We start from the raw sequence: 26133 nt of genomic DNA on the forward strand, positions 1-26133 counted from the left end.
GGAATGCAGCTTTCTGTTCTCCTGCACAGATGGCCAACCTGCTACTGCATGCTGAACCCTTGCTCTGACTAATTAATTTTTCTTCTCCACTTACTTCTGCTTTTAGTAAGTGAGCCAATTCACCCCATTTCCTATTGTAAATTAGATAAACCAAACATTAGATACAAAGAGAGGGGTAAAGAACCAGTTTCTTAGTTAAGCTTGACCTCTTTTATGTGTATCCAGTTGTTGTGTTTTTCTGCTTTAATGGGATGTGGTATTAATAGGAATAAAGGCAATGAGGCAAACAAGTCTGAGCGGTCTGAACATCACATAATAAACACTGAAGGAGGGCTGGTTTCCATAGTTGTATGTCAGCGTCACTAGGCACAGAACATTCTAGAGACACCTGAGTGGTTTGGGACCACTGGGTCAGGGATAGCAATTATTGTGTGAGAAACTCCAAATAAATAATTAGCATGTGTTCATGCAGAAGAAACCCTATTCACAGTAAACCAATTAAGGGTGCCTGAGGATAGGAGCACAATAGAGAATCACTGTACTTACAGATAAATAGAAAAAGGAGACTACAGAATACGCCTCTATATTGGTTTAGTTTGTAAATTAAAAAAAATAATGTGAGGTTTTATATGAATGAAGAAAATGCGATATATTCAAATACATATATATATTTCACATATATCTATAAAGACATATAATGAAATATTATTTATCCATAACAAAGAAGGAAATCCTGCCATTGGCATGAACCTGGAGGACATTATGCTAAGTGAAATGAGCCAGACACAAATAGGTAAATGCTGTGTGATTTCACTTACATATGGAATCTGAAAAAGTTGAACTCATAAAGCCAGAGAGTAGAACGGTGGTTTCCAGAGGCTCGGACGTGGACAGAATGGGGAGATGCTGGTCAAAGGGTACAAACTTCCAGTTATAAGATGAACGAGTTCTGGGGATCTAATGTACAGCCTGGTGACTATAGTTAGTTAATACTATACTGTACACTTGAAATTCACTAGGAAAAGCTAACTATGTGAGGTAATGGATGTGTTCATTAACTTGATTGTGGTAATCATTTCACAATACATATGTATATTAAATCATCACATATGGCACTTAAAAAAATCACTTGTACAACCTAAGTATATACAATTTTTATTTGTCATTCATACCTCAATAAACTGGAAAAAATACTGAAAAAAAAAAGTGGAAAGATAAGCCACAGACTGTGAGAAAATATCTGCCATTTATATCTGATAAAGAACTTGTAGCCAGGATATATAAAGAACTCTTAAAAACGCAATAAGAAGAAGACAAAATAATTCAATTTAAAAATGGGCAAAAGATTTGAATAGACATTTCCCCTAAAGAAGGTATACAAATGGTGAACGCCACATGAAAAGATGTTCAATATCATTAGCTATTAGGGAAATGCAAATTAAAACCCCAGTCACATCCACAAGAATGGCTAACAGAGAAGAGAAAGAAGATAAATATTGGTGAGGGTGTGGAGAGGAACATTGCTGGCAGGAGTGTGAAATGGTACAGCCACTTTGGAAACCAGCTTAGCACTTCCTTAAATTGTGAAACAGAAATTTACCACATGTCCTAGCAAAATTCTACTAGTAGGTAACTACTCAAGAGAAATGAAAACATTATGTCTACAGAAAGACTCACACATGACTGTTCCTGGCAGAATTATTCATAATAACCAGAAAGTGAAACAACCCAAATATCCATCAATAGGTGGGTAAATAAAATGTATAAGTGGTTAATTAAACCTGTGATAATAATGGCAAAAAGGCCCAAGGGGAGAAAACAGTACACTGCTGTAAGGTTCTTATACTACCTGTGAAGTGGTATAATAAAAGCTGAAGATAGGCTGTGATAAGTAAAAATGTATATTTGAAACCCTGAAGCTACAGCTAGAACAACACAACAAATCACAACCAGTAAATTCTATGTTCCAGGTGATGCTACCCACTGAGTTATAACAAACCTGCCAGTATCTAAGAAAAGGTAAACTGAAAGATAGGAGATTTTTATACCTGCTTTCACTTGGCTTTTTAGTTATCTGAATTTCATTGACATAATATATGTCTTGTGTGAAGAAGATGGCAGAGAATAGTATTGAGAGTTGTTTTCTGCTCTCTGTTTTTATGTTTTCAAGGAACAATTTAACCTTTACCCTCTCCAATCTTAGGCAAAATTGCAACACTTTGCTCTCTATCTCCACACAATTAGCCTTTCATGTACATTAACCAAACAAGATTATTTACTATAACACAATTTGATAACCGTAATTCAATGTGTTTTAAAATGAGGTATGCTCTGCAGAAAGAAGAGTCAATAATGCTTACCTTGTGAGAAACCAAGAAGTATGAATAATGATTGTAGGACTCATATGGCTTTGTTATTACAAGGTTTATAAAGGTAAAGCTCCCCAAAGAGTTTACATGCTTTAAAACCCTGAACTGTAGTCAATCTGAACTTGTTTAGATGGCACATCTTTATTCAGAGTATTAAAAGTAAAATGTACATAGATACCTTTGAAATATACTCACGGTGAAAACTCAAAATTCAAAACTATGTTGCAGTTTTTACTTCACTCCTGCCCATATTCTCTGGGGTTTTTTTGTTCTCCTAAAATCTGGGCACTGTCAATCCCTGAATGAATAAAATAATTTTTTCAAGTCAGGTGCCCTTTGGGAAATCACATCTAAATTAATCGAGCAAAATGTTGTCGAAAAACGTTCCATAAGGAAAACTTTTGAGATGCACAGAAAACCTCTGTTTAAACCATGTAAAAACTAACCAGAATAGCCAAGAAGTTTGGGAGTTGGAAATAAAACAAAAAGACATAGACCACAACACGTGCACAAATATACATTTCAATATTTTCTTGTTTTCTATTTATAATGAGAGTAAAGAATTGTCACTAAATGGTTATGAAGGAATTTTAAAATAAATCTGATGTTATAACTATTGAGATAAATTAGTAAATCAAACTGAACCAAAACCAAATGTGTTCATGGGGGCAGGGGGCAGGCTCATTCAGGGAAGGGTTTTGGAGAATTAAAAATATAAACCAAATGGAATATTCTTTATTGAAAAATACTGTGAGGTTTTAATTTGTTTATAAACAAAGTCCTTTAAAATAATCTCTTGAGCCAAATCATTCTTATTTCCCTTCAATATCATTAGGAAAACCAGTGAGCTATTCTTATACATGGCAATTGATAGATCAGCATATTGGTTAGAAACCCAGATGTATTTATCATATTTCATTGTTATGCAGACATCAAAGACTGTAAGCATCTTGTTATAGCAAATTTGATATATTTTATTTCTAAGTGGCAGCTAAGGAGGTATATTTTCCAACTCACCCTTCAAAAGAACCTACTGTGAGGAGTGTGAGAAAGTGACAGCCTCCAGCTGCTGTGCCTCTGGACCTTTGGGACCCCTGACAGCCTTTACACCGAGGCTGTGCTCTCCCCAGGCTGCTCCCAGCCAATGTTTGGATAATGGAACAGGGCCGTCCCTGCCCTATGTGGGATTACCATAGCTGGCAGCCTTTGCTCCGGGACTCCCTATACGTGTAGCCAAGACTTTCTCAGAGCTGCATTGAAGTCTGAGGCTCTTCTTCCACAAGCCTCCCTTTCCCTGTCTCCTTTCACAGGTGTCAGATCTGCAAGGCAGTTTGAATGCTTTTCCCTCCTACTCCTGCTCCATCACTTCTTTATCCTCCACAGGTGTTTCCCTGGCAGATCGCTTACATGTCTGATTTCATCTTGGCATCTGCTTGCAAGAGAACCCTAAGTGATCCAACAAGAAAAATAAGAAAAATTTCCTCTGGGCTCCTCTAGACTCCACTGATCAATAGCAAGTGAATCCTTTTCTAGGAATTAATGGCGACACTCAACTCAGCTTAACATTCAAGGTAGGAAAGCAAGGATTATTTTTCACTCCAGAAAATGAATGACCCATTGGGACTGCAGATAATAAAACTTGGGGAATAATAAGAGGCATCTCCAAAGGACTGGAAATGCTTCATCTAGATTTAACACAGACAGGCCAGGGCATTGTCCTATAAAACCACACAGATCTTAAATTCAATAGATCAAAATTTGTTTAAATTCTGTAAATCTAGAAAGATCTTAATTGTTCTTTTAAGTTTAAAATATTTGCATAATTCAGGACAGGTTAATTTTTTTCAAGGATTTTTAAAAATTTGTTTTCACATGTGATTTTCTTTTTTTTTTTAATATAATGCAAAGTAATTCAGATCCTAATTAAGAGAATAAATAGGCACCATGTATGGCTCCCTACACACCCCCTTTTCATACCCAAAGCTCTGTTTTCTCTTCAACACCATCTGCTTAAATCTCCCAGTCTAGCTGAGATCCTTCTGGCCTGTCCTCTAACGCATCAGCTAAAAATACTTAGTTTCAGCACTTAAAAGGAAAGACTGTTCTGCCTCTTCTTAGTGCTGGAACCCACTTGTTCTGCCCTGCAGCCCCCTGCCCCTACCTCACTACCTGGCTCACCCCATCTCGTCACTTGTTTCTAACACTGATGACCCTCCGTGGGGAGACCTCTCCCCTGATCCTTCTTCCGAAGTAACCCCTTTCCATCTGTTTCTCCTTGACTTGTTTATTTTTCTTGGCATTTATTACTAACTAAAATTATTTTTCTTTGTGTGCTGCCTTAGTAATTAAGGAAATGTAAATTAGAACACAGTGAGATACCGTTTCCCAAACAACACCAAATTGGGCACATTTTTAAAAAGGTGACATTGTCTTTAAACTGCGTGTGGGGATGTAAATTGTTACAACCACCTTGGGAAACAGTTTCTCATAATTTAGTAGGTGTGAATGTGTAAACATTTTGACACAGCAATTGCACTGTATATAACCTAGAGAAATTCCAGCTCCTTCATATAGAAAACTCATTTAAGAATATTCATAGCTGTTTTTATTGTGATGTCAAAAATGGGGGAAAAACAATCCAATCAGTTGGAATGGATGCGTTTGCTTAATATAATTTTATAAGGGATACAATAAAGCAATGACTATAGACTACAGTAAAATTTTCATAATAATGAATACTGTAACACTGAGCAAAACAGCAAGTTGCAGAATACATACAGTACGATTCCATTTTTTTAAAGTTCAAAATATGCAAGCCAAAGCAGTATCTTATTTAGCAGTATATTCATATTGACGAAACTGTAAAGAAAAACAGTGGAAATAACAAACAGGTTAGGATTAAAGAAGGACCAACAGAGACCTTCAAAGATATGGGTAAGTTTTCTTTTTAGGAAGAGTGGTTACACATGAGCGTTCATTTATTTTTATTCTTTACGTCTTCTGCATAACTTTCACACGTTATTTTGCAAATTTTAAAAGACAAATCAAAGCAATAATGCCAACAAACAATTGGGGAAAAGTAATATAACAATAACAACAAGAAAAAGTGAGCCCTATCTGCTGGAAAGTATTACAGAAGATACAGAAAAACACATTCAAATGGCTTCTTTGTACACCAGAGCCAAAACTTTGTTTCACAACATCTTAATGATTTCAGTGAGGTTCCTAGCTTTTGAAACAGTGATTCTCTGTTCCCTCCCCGCTACCTTGTTTATGACAAGGTGAATTCAAATAAGATACTTCTGACAGCTTTTAAACCTAAAACGCAATATAGAACTCTATTTCTTCTTTGACACATGCCACTTACATCTTTTTTTGGAGTTGGACTGTAGTTGTTTCATAGATGTGGGTCTTATGCCATGATCTGACAACACCCGGTCCCTGGTGTGCCACTGCAAAGCCTCTTAGGATCAGGAGACCCTCACAAATGGAAAAACTGAATTCACGATGGGACGTCAGATCAAATGTGTATGACATCAGTCTAGTGGCTTTCTGAGTTAACCAACCCTGGGGTATATATGCGATAGCCATAAAAGGTACTTTTAAGGAGATTAAAATGTACACTACTGAAAAAGATCAAAATTAAAATACATAACTGTCTTCATAGAAATTTAAATACCATTTTTACACATAGATTGTTTTGTTTGTGTAGTTGTAACAAAATAATCCTGAATATGCATAACATGTTCTGTTTTGTAAGACAACTGTGAAGATTGTAGGTATTTATATTGAGTAGTGAGAATGATAGCATTTTACAACTGGCTTTGACATCCCTCATCTCACACACTGGATAAAAAAACTGATGATCAGAGAGATTAAGTAATTTCTTTTCAGTCAGGCACTGAGCTGAGACCAGAACCCAGGTCCTCCTGACTCGGGGGTGGTTCCTCCTTTTCACCATCCAGCCCTGTCTGAAAAGGTTTACGGTCCATGGCAATGTCACATAGTGCATCTCATACCATCTTGTTCTCTGTGATTAACACTGTTATTTATGAAGCTTACCCAGTGGTCTAGGATGCAACTTCCCATAATCTATGAGTGCTTCCACATCATTTATCCACATCCACAAGACGGTAAGCTAAGGACTTTCCCCAAACTCTAGACCGTAGTAGTAGATATCCCAGGCAGTAAAACATGTCCTGGAATAAAGAAATTCTTATGATTCATACCGGACTGCTGTAGCCCTTTTGGATTCCCTACAGCTTTAAATTTCATATTCTTAATGCAAGACTCTGCAAAGCAGTTTAGAAAACAATGTAAAGATTTTAGTAAATTAAGACAGTGGTTTTGTTTTCTCCCATTTCCTACTTATTGAATGTTCTTGCTGCAAATAAATCAGATCTCTTTATTTTCCTATGAAATATCAGTGCTATGCAAGAATGTTGGAATCAGATGGTTCCACTGTGTCTGACATCTTGTTGTTGGTGTCCATTGAGTGTCTTTGTCCTTTCTCATATATGTTGTGATCATCTTGGTTCTTACTACGAGTGATTCTGAATAAAAACCTGGGTGTTTTGAGTATTACATTATGAGATTCTGGATATCATATAAATTTTCTGTTTGACTTGCCTATTCTGACACCACTCTAGCAGGGGATGACAAGCCATCTCATTACTGCCTGGTGGAAATGGGGGTCCAGGTCATGGTCTCCAGGTTTTGGATTTGTCTCTGTTCTCACCCAGGGAGCGAGGGGTTCCTTGTTACTGCTCAGTGGGGTTGGGATTTCTGGCTCCCACTGGACCTTCACTGATACCTCCTGCTGGGAGGGGCATGGGTGCCTTGTTCCTGCTCCTCCTTTTGCCTAACCTGACATCACGGAAGAGCCTCATTACCTTTGGATGGTGGTGAGAGTCCTGACTCTGAAACCACCTCTGCAGGGAGGGGTTAGTGTGCCTTGTTCTTGCTGGGTGGAAGTGGAAGTCCAGGGTCTCTGTGGTCTTCAGGGACACTGCTGAGATGGTCACTCATTACCACCGGCATTACCACCTGCTGAGGATGAATATCCTGGCTCCTTATGTTGCAGAATTAAGTCATATGGACCTTGTTCAGGCCCAGCTCAGCGGGGCAGGGTTCTTTTTTTCGAGTAGGAGAATAACGAGAGATCCACACAGCACAAGCCTTATTCTATGGGCAAAAAAAAAAAAAAATGGAGAAGAAGGAATTAAGTTCATAGATCAACTTCTCACCCACCTGGTGAAAGTGATTTAACTGTAAAGAGTAAAGACAAAGGGAAGAGGAGTGAGGCAGAGGATGGGGAGACACATGCCTTAGTTAACCAGGGAAGGGGCAGGGCTTTTTTGAGGGAGTGGGGTACCACCCCCTTTATATCCATTTTTGGTCCTTAATGTCTGGTCCTGGCCACCAGTAGGTGTGTCATTTAATATGCTAATGTAGTAAAATCAACATATAATGAGACTCAGGGTCCGTTGGAGGTCAGATTCGTTGCCATCTTCGTCTCAAGCGGCTCCATCTGTTTCTTTTTTTTTCTTTTTTTGTGTGTGTAGCTTCCTTTCTTATCTCTGGACCCTTTAGCTTAAGGATTTATGTTCACTCCTGCTAAAGGTTGGGGTGGGGAGGGTTGGAGGGTTGTGAGCGAGGACACTCCTACTAAAGTTGGGGGTAGATGGGTTTTGAGCAAAGATCTGGAGCGACTCTGGCAATACCTTTTCAGGGCTTCTCTGACACCCAGGGCCTGGGGGAGTTAGCACTGGGGTGCCTCATTGCAGACTGGCAGGGGTGGAAGTCTAGACTCCCAGATTGGACTTTGCTGGTAGGGTTGGAGAGGGGGCTGTAGTTTTTCTGTGGTGTTTGGCGGGAGTAGAACAGTTATTGCCTAAAAGTTTTCTGTATCTTTAGGCCTCACTTATTCTGGTCCTTTAGCTAGAGAGAACAGGCTTTTATTGGGATTTTATTTTACTGTGTACACTATTTTGCCTTTTCCAATTGGCATTTATGGGTGCTGACTTCTCCAGACCCAAGTCTGGAATATTAGATGCAAAAAGGGAAAACCCAGGCCACTCACTGTCACCTATAAAATTCTAGCACTTTACCAATTCCAAGAGAATATGATCCGACTGTTACCTGCATTTCACAGTGATTTTTCAATACAGAAATATTTTTCTCAGTAGGATCAGATTTATTCTGCATACCCACCACCTCTTATTCACCACGTAACACCTATTTGGGGGACAATTTCTATTTATCAGGTACTAAAAACCATCTTATATATTCCAAATGTTGCTATCTCAATCAGCAATATATCATTTGTTAATAGCCCAATGGCCAACAGCAAATGTATATAAATCATGGCTTGCAACCATTTGTAATTCACTAGAAGTGCAGAAAGAATCTGGGGAAAAAAAGTATTCAACTAGGTAGAGGTCATGGTAGATACTTTAAAGACTAGAAAATAAATCACTAGTTCTTAAGCATGTGTCGGAATTACATAAATTTAAAGAAGGACTGACAATTTGGAAAATAGTAACGTGAGCAGACACGTGTAGGAGGCCGAGAGCATAGCATGAGCAAGGGGACAGGGACCTCCCTGTCTCTGGTGGGAAAGACATGTGCAGGGGCCACTAGGCACACAGGATAAACAGAGGTAGGCAAGAGCATGGCAGGTTTTAGGAGACAGACATCAGCATTTTAAGGGGATTTCAAAGGTGACGGAAACTGTTAACTATTGGAAATGAGGAAAAGGGAAGAGATCAGTTATTGGGAATCAGTGAATCTAGATACTCTAAAGGTAGTAGATGATGAGATTGAGGTCAGCAGCAAGGTTAGTTTGAGGCAGAAGATTCTTGAAGGAGGAGGTAGATGGAGTCTGGAAATAAAAGCTGAGGAAGAGGCAGGAAGCAGCCCACTGAACGGCCTTTCCAGAGGCTCTTCTCTGACATATTACCCAAAGCCTCCTTCCTCAGTCCAGTGGCGCTTCCCCAGGCCTGGCCCTCACCGACCTTCTCATGACATCCTCCTCCCGGTGAATTAAAGGTAAACATAATCATCAGACTTAGGGCAGTAGAATAAAGGGAATGAGTATGAAGAAAGGGGCAGACGTCTCTATCCTAGAAATCCACGAGAAAGGGACCATCTCTGACCATAACACAGGGAGGACTGAAATTTGGGGAGAAGAGAGAGGTGGATTAAAGATGTCTTAAATTGAAGGAGAGAGCAAAATTCCCAGGTCAGGGCATATGGCACATCCACTTTAGAGGCCCTGGAAACCCCTTCATGACTGAATTGAAAGATACTAAATTGGGCAGGTAGATAGGAAGATGCCAGGCTGATCCTGGGGATCACCAAATCCCCTTCCCACCTAGGCCCTCCTCTTTTGATTATTCATTGTTCCAGTTCACAGTTTTATTTGCTAGAAAAAGTTACTCTTGCTGCACAGATTTAAAAAAAAAAAAAAAATGTTTCCAGAAATGCAAAGAATTTTTCAGAGGGACTCACAGCCTCACTGGGGAAGAAGGGAAGTTTTGTCTCAATACTTCTTTTCCTTCCAGAAACTCCTCACACAGTCTTCTCTGAGTCCTGAACCATCAGACCTACTCCTCCCCCGCATCCCCACACAGAGCACTGCCCTCCATATCCTTGAACTCAAGGTGGGGAATGTACCAACCCCCATCCTTATTCCCTCCAGTCTCAGATCCTCCAAAACCTGGGGACCAGGAAAGGTCCCAGGCAGTAACACTTCTCTTGACAGAGGCAAAGAAATATTAATAAAAACAAAAAGAAAGAAAGAAAAAGAAAGAAAGAAAGAAAGATTTATTGCTTTTTCTCTTAGATGCATGATCTCATTGCTTAACTATACCTAATGAGGCCTAATTCTTCCTTCTAAATCTGGCCTCTCAGTCAGCAACAGATTTCACCAGTTCCACTGTGTATACTGATGATGCGCTGATAACCAAATGTCATTCTTGAAAAAACGTGGAACTTTTGACTATTTTCTAGTGCAGGAGTTTTGCAACCAGATTTCTAAAATACATAGTGAAACTGGTTTCGACACTAAACTCGAATAATTGATCTTAGGTTATGAATACAAATTATGAATAACCATAATATTATGAATAACCACAAATTATGAATAATCATAAGTCCAGTTTGGTTTACTAACATCTAATCCTCAGCAGAATGGAAAATGAAAAATATAGAATTCTATATTACATTTGCTATCAAATTTTAGCCAGTCTTGGAGACTCTCTTGGTTCTAGGACAAGGCCACATTTTGAAAGCAAATTCTTTAGTGTAGTGTTTCTCAAACTTCAGAGGACGTAAGGATCACTGGGAGGACCCCCCCAGACCCAGAGATTCTGATCCAGTATTTTGGGACTAGGGGCAGGGAATTTGCTTTTCTAATACAAGATGTTGTTGATGCTGCAGTCATCAGCACATTTTGAGTCGCACTGCCTTGAAAGATACCCTGTTTATTTCCATTTTCATCATTGCTGTGTTCTCCATACCTAGTAGCTTAGAACCATTCATTATAATATAACTGAAGAGAGATAAGTTATAAGAAATTTTGCTCCCTTTAATTGCTTGATTTTGAATTGTGTCCTTTGCTAAATAAGTAAGCTACCACTGAACCAAGAATATAAAATAAACCCCTAAATTCTAGTAGTTAGAACATCAAGTATTAAGAATGTGCAGTTTGAATGAGCAAGACATCCTTGGTCCCTCAGTGCAGCCCTCAAGTAAAACAGTGCCAGGAACTGTTTAGATTATGATGTCAGCATGGTGGTCAGAGCTCATTGCCCACAGAGTTTAGTGCGGTGACATTGGCTGCTGATAGCGTTTTCTCATTAGCCCTTACCTGTAACATGCTTGGAGAATAGAGGGATACTTAAAATGAACTCACCCTCTCTTGGTTTGACCAGTCTCCATGTAATTGGAATAATTAGTTTTTCCAAAAGTCATACTGATTTAAAGGATATTTTTACTTTTCTGTAGATTTGAAAATTCTCATTGCTGAGGATCCCTTGAAGATATGGCCACTCCCCAGGGCCAGAGAATGACACTCCCCAGCCCCAGGGCCTACCTGACCGTTGGCAAGAGGCCCAGTGTCTACCATGTGGGCCTGTCCATAGAGCAGCTTATAGCATGAAACTGGCTTCTTCCAGAGCAAGTGAGTAAGAGAGGGAGAGCAGGTCATTTTGTCACTTATCTTGGAAGCAGTACCTCTATTCATGCTTCTGCTATATACTATTTGTTTGAAAGAAGTCAATAAGTCTAGCCCATATTTAAGGGAAGGGGGAATCACACAACAGTGGGGATACAAGCAGATAGGGGTCTTTGGGGGTCACCTTAGAGGCTGCCTCCCATAAGAACACTTTTTTGAAATGCTCTCTAAATATACAAAATGAGCCAGTCTCCACAATTTATTCATCATAAAATTTCTCTGGTCAGTTTTAACATCAAACCAGCATACACTGCGATTAGCCTTAATTGTTGGCATGTCACAATACATAGTCCATTTTTCTAATTTGATAATACAGTTGAAATTTTTGATCACTCCAAATTTAATCATTTGTTTTGATTTTCATATAAAAATTTTTTGTATAGAAAATTTTTTAAAAGTTTAGAGGACAGTGTTGAGCTTAAATGTATACTTTTATAGGTCTTAAACTCAAAGAAAATTATTTTCCATTTTGGGATGATTAAATGGTCCTCAGAAACTTACTTGTACTATGTGTTTGCTTACAGAACCTTTCAAGTTTGAGTACATAGTTGAACTTCCAAATAGTAATTTGGTAGAAGTAAAATGGTTAATGTTGACAAATTCACATAGAATATCGTCTCATGAGTATCCAGCATGGATCTCACACTTCATACACCCAGAAGGCCCACTTGAGACCAGGATGCCATGATGAGGTTCCTCCCTCCCCAGTAAGGACCACAGCTCAGCCAGCTGCAGACAGGGCTGATCAACAAGTTCATGCTCTAAAAGCAGAGTTGCATTATCTCATTCAAACTCCCTAGTAAAAAATTATATTCTAGGTACGTTTCTTACCTTCATCCCAAAGGTACACAGAAGAAACTAGAGGAGAGTTTTCTGGATAGACACATCTGGTCCTTTTGTGTGAACTTCAGTCACTCAAAATGGGTATGCTGCCTGTAGAAACGTTTCAGCTTGCAAAAAACCTGGCCCAGTATCAGACTTCACTTGAATTCTACACTGGTAGCAGTGAGTGGAGAGGAAGGTCGTGCAGGGACAATATCCTGCAGAGGAACACAGTCTTGCATGTAAGTGTCTCCTTGGTCTTGCCAAACCTCAGTTTCCTCTTCAGTAAAAATAAAGTAAAAGAGTGACCTTGGGTTAGGCAAAGTCTTAGATACAACATCAAAAGCACAAGTGATTAAATAAAGATAAGTTGGTCTTCATCAAAATTCAAACATTTTGAACTTCAAAAGACATCATTAATACATGAAAAAACAGGCCACAGATTGGGAGAAAAAAATTCCAAAGCATATATATGATAAATGACTTGTATCTAAAATATATTTTAAAAGCATACTCAATTACCAGAAGAGAAAAATGCAATAAAAAATAAACAACTATTTTTGAATAGACATTTCATCAAAGAAGACATATATAGGAATGACCAAGCACATACATGATTCTCAATATTTTTAGACATTTTAGTAATGCAAGTAAAAAACACAGTGAGATCCTAATTCACAGTCACTCGAATGACTAGATAAAAACACTGGCAATAACAAGTGCTGGAGAAGATGTGGAGAAATTGGAACCCTCATTCGTTGCTAAGGGAATATAAAAAGATGCCGCTTTCACTTATTTGAAAATTAACTCCTGAGCGTCCATCCAAGAGAAATAAAAATATGTGTGTCTGTACAAAGATTTGTACATGAATGGTCATAGCAGATCATTTACAACAGCTAAAAAGTGGAAATAATACAAATGCCCATCCATGTTACAACACAGATGAACCTCAGATATAAGTAAATTCTAAAAAGCACAGATTATAAAATTCTATTTATATGAAATATCCACAAAATATAAATCTGTAGAGACAGAAAGTACATTAGTCATCACTTAGAATTGGAGTGGGAATGAAGAGTGGCTGCAGATGAACACGAGGGATCTTTATGTGGGGGTGGAAATGTTCTAAAGTTGGGTTGTGGTCTTAGTTGTACAACACTACAAATTTACTAGAAACTATTGAATTTTAGACCTAAATTTGGTGACTTTTATGGTATATATATATGTATATTTATACTATATAACATATAATTCTATGGGAATATATATGATATATATACATCAATAAAGCTGGTAAAAAAATAAAATGGTAACTTTCAGTGTTGTGGTAAAAAGTGGAGTTTCAGTGCGTGGTGTATGGGGCTAGTTAATGAATGGCAGCTATTAGTATCACCATTGTCTTGATTTCTGACTCTTCTTTGTCATCATTTCGACTTCTTAACTACTATGTACGATTAAGAGACCAAACTTGTATGTATACTCAAAAAATGGAGTGATAACTCACCTTTTCCTGCCACATTCTTGTGCCACTTAGATAAAAAAGAAAATGAATATGTAATATCATCACCTACAGATGGAATTATGTCCATAATTTAATTAGACCTTATCAGTATTTGAAATTATTTTCCCTAAATTCTAATCCATGAAATAAAGGCACAGTCATTTCTGTTAGAAGTCTTCACTTCATAGTGAAATCAAATTATTTAATAGTATTTGCACCAACAATCTTAGGAAGCCATTTATATTTTTAAACATTTGGTGGTTTTCTTTTATAGCTCTTGTAAAATATAAAAATAAAATTATTTTAGCTTATAGTCTATAATTAGAGATACAATCAAGAAAAGAGAACAGAAACTGAAATTCTGATAGCAGAATGAATTTTATAGGCCATTAGAAACTTTGAGAGCCACAAATTTTAATTAACATTTTATGTTTGCAAGTTGTTAGAGCCATTGCATTTTGCTGCCCTTCTATGTGTAAGAAGCATATTTTAAATAGTGAATGTAGAAAACAAAATGGGAAAAGCTCCACCAATAATCCAAATATTTCACTTTTCTTTATGTATTCTCGAGGGTTTCTTCCAAGTTTTATGCTTGCTTCTTTTTATTACTGGGGGGCGGTAATCCTCTACTAGAGTGGGGTAAAGCAGTAAGAAAACACAGGTAAAACCAAATATTAAAAAAAATTTTTTTAACAAGAAAAGTAATGCTAAATATCTAGAATTTTGCTTCATTGCAGAGTTACTTAGCTCCTTGTTAGACTAAGGCTGGGAATCATCATGTTCTTTCACATTTCAAAATAGGCCATGATAGTGTTGGGTACAGACAAGAAAATTCCCAAGTTGCTGAAAATTACCTTTCTGTTTTAAGTAAATAAACCCTGGATTCATCTATGATTTTAAGAGGCAAGAAAAGACACTGCATGTACAAAAATTAGAAAATTAAAGCGACAAGAAAATACTACACAGTGGAGGCAATGGGCAAAATTCAGACCAATGTGCCCATTTAGGGACTCCTAATGAACGTAAGGAGGAAGAGGAGGGTGGATGTGGGGAAGGTGGTACCTCCTTCCTGCTGACACAAGGAGTGCTCTTGAGTTTCGGTCTCAAGCTCCTTTGGGAGATGAAGAAGAGTTCCTGAGTCCTTGGGTCATTTGGTAACAATGACCTGTGACCACTCCTTTCCCCTGAACCCCCAATGTCTATTAGATGAAATTGTCCTTCTGGCTAACTCTTCAGTGATGTGTAACTCACCTTCTTTTCAGGGTCTTTTTCTTTGTTTTTTTTCTGGACACTTATTGTTCTATCTGTCCAGTGTTCTCTTTTTGGGAGACACTTTCTACCCTGTTCATCTCTGCAACGCCTTCCATCCACATGATCTCTACAGAAGGTGTCATATTCTTAGCTGACGAACCTCTGGTTGATTCATCAGGGATGAGCTTCTGACCTAGGGTTGGATGATCATGATTCTTCCCTAGGAATCTAAAATGAGACTAAAATGTTTCACTTTCCCACTCCCATCTGATTCATCTCATGAACCAAAGACATAATCTTAGGTACCCACATTCATTGAAGGAACAAAAAAGCCATCCCCCCCAGGAGGATAAGAATAAAGTACACACATATAGGGAAGCAGAGAAAAGAGAAACAATCTCTTTTTATTTTAGCAAATTCAAGTTGTATTTCTGTAATGTTATTTTGAGAAGACATATTTCTAATACCAAGATTGTAGTTACATGTCCATTGAGCTCACCCCCTTGTAAGTAGAGAGTATTCACTTTGTTTAAAACTTAAACTGTGTTCTCTTCATCTAAATATTCAAGCCAGTTTCACGTAGAAGCACTCACTTTTCTTAACTGCTGTTGAGATGTTACATAGATTCATACATTGAAAGACAGAGATCTCAGAGAAGGATTTTTAGACAAATGCCACCCTTCTCAACGAGAGAGATCATTAAAAAAAATCACTGGAGATCAGATCTCTTGGCATCAGTCAAGTGAAGTCTTGCCTCCCTGTCCTTGCCAACCTATATGATATGTATTTGACATATCATATAACTAAGAAATCAGTTTTGTTGTTTAACAGCTAAGATTTTTGGAGTTTTTATACCACAACATAACCTTACCTGACCTCACTGGCGTGAATATTTATTTAGTTTTCATACTTTTTTTGACTTTTACTTACATGGAACTTATTTTATTGATATTTTATATGAGAATATAAATAAAAATAAATTTGCTTTGCATTTCATCACCACACAATTATACAATGTAATGTTGATTGGTTTTATCTATATCTATATGTTTATCTGTATCTATCTATCTATATCAAGAAGAGTAGTAGGGAATTATGTTGAGATTTTTAGTAACTTCTGTTTAAGCATAAGAACTATTCTTTGAGGGGAAGCCAGAATGGGAGTGAAAAACTGGAAACTGCACTCAATTGCAAGAAATACTAGCCCCAAAACAATTAAGGTTATGTGTATATCTATCTATATATATAAAAAGGTTATATATATGGGAAATATATATTATTAATATAATATACAGAATATATAATAATTTAATATATTGTATAATAATTTTAAAGATAAGAATTTAATGTAATATTAATATTTCACAATATATAATAATTTACTATAATATTAATGTATATATATTATTTTTATGAGAGGGAAATATATATATATATATATATATATATATATATATATATAAAGGTTTTATATATATATATTTCCCTCTCATGAAAAACCAAAGGGGCAGCACTTTGTGGGTGTAGCACCTCCATGATATGATTGCAAGAGTCTTCTTAACAACTCCTCTATGAGCTCAAGAACAAAACAAAAAATCCCCACTCATTTTTGCTCTAATTCCCATATACATATATATATATCCCTGATCTACACATGTTGTAGATCAAGATCCTGCTACTCATTACATTGAAGTGTTGTATTTTATTTCATTGGGTGCTCCATCAATTATACTCTTTCACATTTTCTCCCAACTTCCATCAGAAGTGCACACGTACTTTGTTCATGGATCAAACACTGTTGATACCACTTTCATGGACATAGGAAGGTTTACACCAACCTTCATCTTCAGGGATTTCCATGCAGAGGCTGCATTGATAAGGAATGCATATTATCAAGGAACACTTGGCTCTGGACAAGATGGTAACAGCCATGTCATGAGATAAAAGGACAGACTCTGAATTTGGAAGCAGGTCAGAGTGTTATATGACACTGGTGGCTGCATTTTGATATGTGTATGTACTTGGCTGGATAAAATGTTGAAAGAGAGGGGAAGAATTTGGCCCACAAGTTGCCTATATACTCCTGACCATAAATAAGTTCTTATAACTTAGTTTGTATCAGAAAGCAACCTCCACAACATTAACATTGGTCACGGTCAGGTAGCATAACAAAAAGATGAAATCATGATATTGGAAACATTAAAAAAAAAACGTGGAGCTGCTTATTTCATGAAATGTTGGGAAATTACAAGTTTTTTAAAAATGGCTTTATTGAGGCTACAAGTGTTATGTTAGACCTCATAATAAGGTCTGCTATGAGGTGAATATTTTTTAAAACTGACAAATTTAAGGAGAACCCGGCAGGAAGGGTGGGGAGTCTGCTTTAGTGAGGGGTCCAGTCACACCAGCACCGCGTAACAGAGAAAAGCAGCGCACAGCCATTCTGTACTCCACAGAGAGACCAAGAGAGGGAGAAATAGAGTATACACATCAACGAAAATGCAACAAATTGGTAGAATAAACCGGAGTCTGGAAAGTAGTAGTAAATATGGTGTGAAAATATGAATGAAACTTACTGTTAAGATTCCTGGGAAAATCACAGAAACCCCTCAGGGGGCCTTAAGCTCTGATGTGTAAAACAGCAACTATATGCTCAAAGTACCAGAACAAATTGGGAACTTATCACTTCAGAAGTCAATCAGATCAAAAGGAAAATTCAACACTGGGAGCATAATGAGACAGAAATTCTAATTTACTTGACAGAAAAGGAGGATCACTTTAAATCACCATGTGGATACCAGGATTTTAAAATGGGCCAAACAGGCTAGAGAAGAACATTTCAGTAGGAGAAAAATGCCCTAATACACTAGCTTATCTATCTTGTATAAGCAAGCTCTGGAAACTTTTTAAAAATAATAATTTTCTTGAAGTATAACTAACCATAATGGGTTGAATAGTGTCCCCTCAAAATTCATGTCCTCCCAGAACCTCAGAATGTGACGTATTTGGCATTGGGGTATTTGCAGATGTAATTAAGGTAAGGATTATGGTGAGATCCCATTAGATGAGAGTGGTCTCTAAATCAAATGAGATTGTCCTTATAAGAAACAGAAAAGAACACACACAGAGACGCAAAGGAGACCACCATGTGGAGATGGAGGCAGAGATTTGAGTGGTCAATCCAGGAAAATGCCAAGGATTGCCAGCAACCACCAGAAACTAGGGGAAAGGTATGGAACAGATAGTCCCTCAGAGCCTCCAGAAGGAACTAACCTTGCCCAAACCTTGATTTTTTGACTTCTGGCCTTCCAAAACTGTAGAGAGAAAACAATTCTGTTGTTGTAAGCCACCAAGTTTGTGAAAATTTGTTTTGGCAGCCCCTAGGAAACTAATACAGATTCTGGTACTGGGAACTAAGGTGCCATAGTAACAGATACCTAAAAATGTGGAAGTGGCTTTGAATTTAGGTAATGAGTAAAGGCTAGGAGAATTTAGAGGTTGGTGATTGGAAAATCCTAGATCATCTTGATGAGAAAGTAGAAATATGATGTTAAAGGTGATTCTGGTGAGAGCTCAGAGAGAAGTCAAAAGCATTGTAAGGAAAGCGTCTCATCATGAACATCCTATTGTTCATGAACAGAATCTTGATATAAATGTAAATATGATTATAATTATAAATATAAATCTCTCTGGTGAGACTTTAAAAGGAAATGAGGAACATATTATTGGAAATTGGAGAAAAGGTAATTTTTGTTATAAAGAGGCAGAAAACTTGGCTGAATTGTGTTCCTTCATTCTGGGTGGAAAATAGAACTTACACGCAATAAACTCGGATATGGAGCTGAAGAGATTTCCAAGCAAAGCTCCTTCCTGCTGATAGTAAAATGCCCGAGGAAAGAGAGAAATTGAACAAGGAACTACTAGGCAAAAAGGAACCAGCCCTTGATTATTTGGAAGGTTTCAAGCCAATCCAGATTACAGAGTATGAAGAAACGAGGAAATTCATTTTTGGGGGAAGTGTGCTGGGGAGAGAGGGCCAAGGTGTGGCTGGAAAACGTGTTGCAGAAGAGATTATGTAGGTGACTCCTGGGTCCACTCAACCATCTCAGCAGAAGCCCGGAATAGAGATGGGCTTATACGGGGAGATTCAGTGAAGAACTCTTTTGCCTAATGGAGTAGACCCCCTTGACACACACCAAAGACCAATGTGGTTTTTGAGAATGTTACATCAGCAGAAACACTGCCAGCTTGGACTGAAGGGAACAGAGACAGGAAGAAATGAAGGGAGGCTATTAAACTCCTGAGATTTTACAAACAGGTTGTGGGACTGATAGAACTACTTGGCTACAAACATGGGTTGACCTTCAGGAAAAAGGATGAACAGTTCCAAAGGCAGAGTGTGGACATGGAAGTAGAGCCCAGAGACACCGGCTTAGGGCCAGGGGCCAACAAGGCCACCACCATTGGCCCAAAGGACAGGGCATCAAGCCACAGAGAATCTTCTTTGAAACCTAATGGGATTTGTCCTGCTGGGCTTAGAGTTGCTTGGTGACCCCTTTCCATTCCTAGATGAAAACGAGAATGTCTATTCTGTACCTGTACCACCACTCTATTCTGGAAGAGAAAGTGTTACCAAGTCTAAGACCATACTGCTCGCTGCACGACAGGCCAGTAATCAAGAGACGAGTTGTAGGGGCAAGGAATAACGACTTTATTTGGAAAACCAGCAGACCGAGAAGATGGTGGGCTTATGCCCCAAAGAACCATCTTGCCTGAGTTAGAATTCAGGCTCCTTTTATACTAAAAGGGGAGGGAGTAAAGTCAAACACTTCCTAGTTCCCATCAGCCTCTGGAGGGGATGTGTTAATATTTTCCTCCCTGCAGTCATTCACAGGTGGGCCTGATCAGGATGTTTCCTGTGAGCTAAACAAAGGTATTTTAGCTTAATACTCATTACCTGGAAAGCAGGGTTCCCAGAGATGGGCCATTATGTATAATTCAAGCTTATAGGCAACACCCCTTTAGTGATTAACTTGTAATAGAATACAAAAGATTCTTCCATATTACAAAAGGTTGTTTTCTAGTTTCATAGGTCCACAGGTGGGGAGACAGTTTTTCCAGGCATGGACCATACTACCCAGAGTCTCACCCATGCCTGATTTAGATGATGAGATTTGGGACCTTTTATGTTGATGATATTTAGGTGAGAGTTTGAGCTTAGAGTTGATGCTGGGATGGGTTAAGGTTTTGGGGGATATTAGAATGGGGTGAATGTACTGGGCACATGAGAGGGATGTGATTGTTTACTATCATGTAGGAGCCATTACTCTTTATTGCTCTTTTATTCAGAGTTTTACTAAATTTTTTTGTTTATGTTTCATGTGAACTTTCGAATTGGCTTGACTAAAGCACCTCACCACTCACCAAAACAAAAATGAAAGCCAAAACTGTTGTTATTTTAATTGGGATCACATTACATGTATACATTAATTTAGGAATAACTAATATCTTAATGATACTAGGTCTACTTAAAACCTATTGTTTAAGACATATTTACCTGGCTAATTTATTATTGATTCCCTCTTCCCTTCTATCCATATTTCTTTTTTTTTTTTATTTATGGATCTTTGCTTTATTCAGTTTGTCAAATAAGAGCTGACAAAATGATTGCTTTCCACCCCCCAAAAAGTAGTCACAGAAGCACATCACTTATTTGAAAAAACAGTTTCCTTAGCTACAAAATTTAATTGTAGGGATCAAACAGTGGTTATTGGTCAAACCAATCGACATCAATAGCTTTGAAGTGTGCAGAAGCTAGTTTTTAAATAAAGGTGACAAATACCAATCAAATTCTTATAACACTGTTCAAGATCTAAACAAATGTGATTCTGGAAGTTGAATACAAAAGGCTAAGAGAATGAGAGTGCAGTCATCAATAAGTAAACAAAGACATAATTTTCTAAATCATTTTTAGTTAAACAGAATACATTCTAGTTTTAAAAAAAGTTTAAAGCTACATAAAACTCAGAGTAATCTAACCATTTTCTACCTGAGATCAAAACAAGTTTCTTTTTTCCTATCTAAACATAATTCTTGGCATTGAGGTAAATCTGAATTCATGTGATATACTTTGTCAAACTTTTCAAAAAATTTTAAGCCCTGCTTAGAGAGAAATTCTCATATTATATATACATATTTACATATTTTTTCTTCAAAGACTAATGACACATTTATGAGGTTAATAGGCCTGTAATGGGACCATGATACTATTTTTTTAAATTAATTAATTTATTTTGGCTGCATTGGGTCTTCATTGCTACGTGTGGGCTTTCTCTAGTTGTGGCCAGCGGGGGCTACTCTTCATCGCGCTGTGCCGGCTTCTCACTGCGGTGGCTTCTCTTGTTGCAGAGCACGGGCTCTAGGTGCGTGGGTTCCAGTAGTTGCGGTGCGTGGGCTCAGTAGCTGTGGCTCACGGGCTCTAGAGTACAGGCCCAGTAGTTGTGGCTCACGGGCTTAGTTGCTCCATGGCATGTGGGATCTTCCTGGACCAGGGCTAGAACCTGTGTCCTCTGCACTGGCAGGTGGATTCTTAACCACTGTGCCACCAGGGAAGTCCAAATGATAGTACTAATAATATGAAAATAAAAAGCCATTCATTTATACCATGTATTCCTATATGGTGCAAAATGAAATGGGATCATAGAATTTATGTACATAAATGAATCACGAAGAGTTCAGAAATTAAGCTCACTTTGAGAAAACTCATTCTATTCTTTTTTGAAGCAGAGGTTGCGAAATTGTGATGTATAACAAAAATGTTGTGTATACAGACTCCAAAACCAAGCATTGGCCTAAGTTGGCAATAAGTGCAACTTAAATAGAAATTAAACCCAACTAGATCTTCACTGTGGTTATGCAACTTCTGGCTTTAGGGTCTGCACGTTTTACTGAGGTAACAACCTCTTATCTCTTGCCTCTCCTCCTTGTGCCTGCCCCCAGTGCCCCCAGCTTCCTTTTACGTGGCTGTCTTTGGCAATGCTTGCAAATTTTGAAAGCAGAAGAACCTGCTAAGTAAATGGAGAGAATGAAAAATAACACTATATGTGATGTATGAAAACCAACCTAAGAGTATGGACTGAGAAAGAAAATACTAGAAGGAAAACTAAGCAGCAGTCTACCCTCAAGGGAAAAAGAGAAAATAAAAGAATAGGGGGGCTGTTACTCCTAGATCTTCTTCCACATCATCTCCCAATTAGAAGAGTGTGGAAACAAAATTTCAAACTCTGGAAAGGTAATGACTTTGAAGGAGGAGCTAGGGAAATGAATAAATGATAAAGAAGTACAGGGCTTCCCTGGTAGCGCAGTGGTTGAGAATCTGCCTGCCAGTACAGGGGGACACGGGTTCGAGCCCTGGTCTGGGAGGATCCCGCGTGCCGCGGAGCAACTGGGCCCGTGAGCCACAACTACTGAGCCTGCGCGTCTGGAGCCTGTGCTCCGCAACAAGAGAGGCCTCGATGGTGAGAGGCCTGCGCACCGCGATGAAGAGTGGCCCCCGCTTGCCACAACTAGGGAAAGCCCTCGCGCAGAAACTAAGACCCAACACAGCCATAAATAAATAAATAAATTTTTTTAAAAAAAAGTACAGCAGTAGCTTTAGCTGTCAGTGAGTTTCTTTGCTCTGGCATTGGCATTGTCAATACGATCTTTGTTGGTGTTAGCCTTTTCTGTGATCCGTTCTATTTGTCGATTTTGAGCCTCAATCTCATTGCCCATGTCCAGGGCCATGTTTTTTAGATTTCCTAGGATACTTCCCACTTGATTCAGGTTCTCTTCCATTTCATCTTCCCTGGCATCATTTGTTATACTATTACATGGGCATATACAAAGGCCACAGCACTAGTTTAGTTCTGTTAAAGTCTTCTCTGCTTCTCTCATGTCTTTGTTTATTTGGTCCATGCCTTCTTCTGTGTGTTTTAGTTGTTCCCCTTGTTCATCCAGCATAGTGATAGTCTTGATTCCTGTATCCTGAGACTCAATGTCTAAACCCAGGATTCTCCTCGTACTTTCCGGAGACTCATCAGTAACCTGGTTAGCCCTCAGCTGAATTTCTTCTGCTGACAGATTATCCATGATGAATTAAAACTCTTGATAGGTGCAGAAACTGAAATGTAGATACTCAAGCAGTTCTGGCCACTCCCTTCTGGCCGCAGCAGCTTGGACACCTGCAGGCCGAACTCCCACCCATATTTCTTGAAATCCTTCTCCTTTTTATGCCTAGTCTGTTCATTTATTATCTCAGTTCTAGATATTCTAAAGGATACAAAGTAGAATCATATTCTGCTCTCAAGCTGTCTATAATTTCATAATGAAGATAAGGTATCTGCATTTATAATTCAAATCTGAGAGAGAAAATAGTAAGTATCCCACAAAACAGAAAACCTTCTTTAGAATCTAAACAGCCTATAACGAAAAGCAAAGATCTCCACTCCCCTTTCCTATTTATTGGACTGTTTATTAGAGTAGTGCACCAGTGGGCAGTGGAAAGTGGATGTGTATGAACTTTGGAATACGCAGACCTGAATTAATTGCCTAGGGGTAAGGGCTAGGTAAGGAAACTTGAGTCAAATTTTGGAACCAGTTCTCTTGCTTTCCTAATGGACATCCCCATATCTTCTTTTTAGAGCTGTTGAGGGATGAAAAGAAATACACTTTGTAGCATATCTATTATATAATGCATGCCCTTTAAATCATACTGTCTCCTCTGGTACACTTCTCATCTAAATTCAATGAGCCCACTGCAATGGACACAGCCCATCAAGGAAAAATATTTAATTTAAAGGTACCCTGAGAACTGTATATCTGTGTGTTGTTTGTATATCCTTCTTTAAAGCTATAAAAAAAAACACTTGAAATTTCAAAGCATTAAGTATCATGACTAAAAATAAAGTAAATAGAACAAAAAAGACTTATGTTCTATCAAATACAAGTTTTCTTCATGTAGGTTTTGTACATTGCTTTAAACATTCGTCATACTTTTGATTTTTTTGCTATTGTTCTTGTTATGAAAATGAAGTGATTTCTTCCATGTATCTTCTCAATTGTTGTTGATTACAAATGTATCTTTTTATAGTGCAAGTCTGTCTAGAATAGAATTCTTTAGCACAGGCAAAAGTGACACAAGTATAAATGCAGATTTTCTTCTGCAACTCAGCCTAAGTTAGTGTGGACTGTTAATCCATAGCTTCTTATCAGAAGTGCACTAAGGGAGTATATGTCTAGGATATAATTATACTGCAGATCTGTTGATGATTGTAAAACTATTGATCTCCCTTCATTCATTTTATTTTATCTTCTTAAATTTGAACCAGCTTTTAGATTTATTGATCTTTGGTAATGTTTCCTTCATTTCTTTTTCATTTACTTCTGATCTGATCTTTATGATTTCTTTCCTTTGGCTAAGTTTGGTTTTTTTTGTTTTTTGTTGTTCTTCTTTCTCTAGTTGCTTTACGTGTAAGGTTAAATTCTTAATTTGAGATATTTCTTGTTTCTTGAGGTGAGATTGAATTGCTTATAAGCGTCCCTCTTAGAACTGCTTTTACTGTGTCCTGTACATTTTCAGTTTTCGTGTTTTTATTGTCATTTGTTTTTATGTATTTTTAAAATTTCCTCTTTGGTTTCTTCAGTGATCTCGTGGTTATTTAGCAGTGCACTGTTTAACCTCCATATATTTGTGGTTTTTTTACAGTTTTTTTCCCTGTAAATGATTTCTAATCTCATAGTGTTGCGGTTGGAACAGATGCTTCATATGATTTCAGTTTTCTTAAATTTTCCAAGGCTTGATTTGTGACCCAAGATGTGATATAAGCTGGAGAATGTTCCATGTGCACTTGAGAAGAAAGCGTATTCTGCCACTTTCGGGTGGAATGTCCTATAACTATCAATTAAATGTCTGTTCTATTGTGTCATTTAAAGTTTATGATTCCTTATTTATTTTCTGTTTGGATGATCTGTCCATTGGTTTATGTGGGGTGTTAAAGTCCTCTACTATTATTGTGTTACTGTCGATTTCCGCTTTTATGGTTGTTAACAGTTGCCTTACTTATTGAGGTGCTCCTGTGTTGGGTGCATAAATATTTATCATTGTTAAATCTTCTTCTTGGATTGATCCCTTGATCATTATGTAGTGTCCTTCGTTATCTCTTGTAACAGTCTTTATTTTAAAGCCTATTTTATCTGCTATGAGTATTGCTACTCCAGCTTTCTTGTGTTTTCCACTTGCATGGAATATCTTTTTCCATCCCTCGCATTCAGTCTGTATGTGTCCCTAAGTCTGAAGTGGGTCTCTCGTAGACAGCATATATATGGGTCTCGATTCTGTATCCATTCAGCCCGTCTTTGTTTTTTGGTAGGGCATTTAATCCATTTACATTTAAGGTAATTGTCAATATGTATGTTCCTATTACCATTTTCTTAATCATTTTAGGTTTGTTTCTGTGGGTCTTTTTCTTCTCTTATGTTTCCCGCCTAGCGAAGTTTCTTTAGCATTTGTTTTAAAGCTGGTTTGGTGGTGCTGAATTCTCTTAGCTTTTGCTTGTCTGTAAAACTTTTGATTTCTCCAGCGAATCTGAATGAGATCCTTGCTGGGTAGAGTAATCTTGGTTGTAGGTTTTTCTCTTTCATCACTTTAAGTATGTCCTGCCACTCCTTTCTGGCCTGCGGAGTTTCTGCTGAAAAATCAGCTGATAACCTTATGGGGATTCCCTTATAAGTGTTTCTTTGCCTTTCCCTTGCTGCTTTTAATATTTTTTCTTTGAATTTAATTTATTGTTAGTTTGATTAATATGTGTCTTGGTGTGTTTCTCCTAGGGTTTATCCTGTATGGGACTGTCTTCGCTTCCTGGACTTGGGTGGCTATTTCGTTTCCCACGTTAGGGAAGTTTTCAACTATAATC

At 37.8% G+C, this 26133-nt stretch overlaps 1 protein-coding gene and 1 pseudogene across 12 annotated transcripts in view; one reads left to right on the forward strand and one right to left on the reverse strand.

The window, feature by feature from the left end:
- Positions 1-26133, forward strand: part of LOC132368245 (uncharacterized) — a 670503-nt gene that overhangs the window by 461815 nt on the left and 182555 nt on the right. The gene's annotated exons all lie outside the window — the stretch shown is intronic.
- Positions 22821-23311, reverse strand: LOC132367687 (synaptosomal-associated protein 23-like; annotated as a pseudogene).

This window comes from Balaenoptera ricei, chromosome 6, assembly GCF_028023285.1.
Source record: "Balaenoptera ricei isolate mBalRic1 chromosome 6, mBalRic1.hap2, whole genome shotgun sequence".
Taxonomy (NCBI): domain Eukaryota; kingdom Metazoa; phylum Chordata; class Mammalia; order Artiodactyla; family Balaenopteridae; genus Balaenoptera; species Balaenoptera ricei.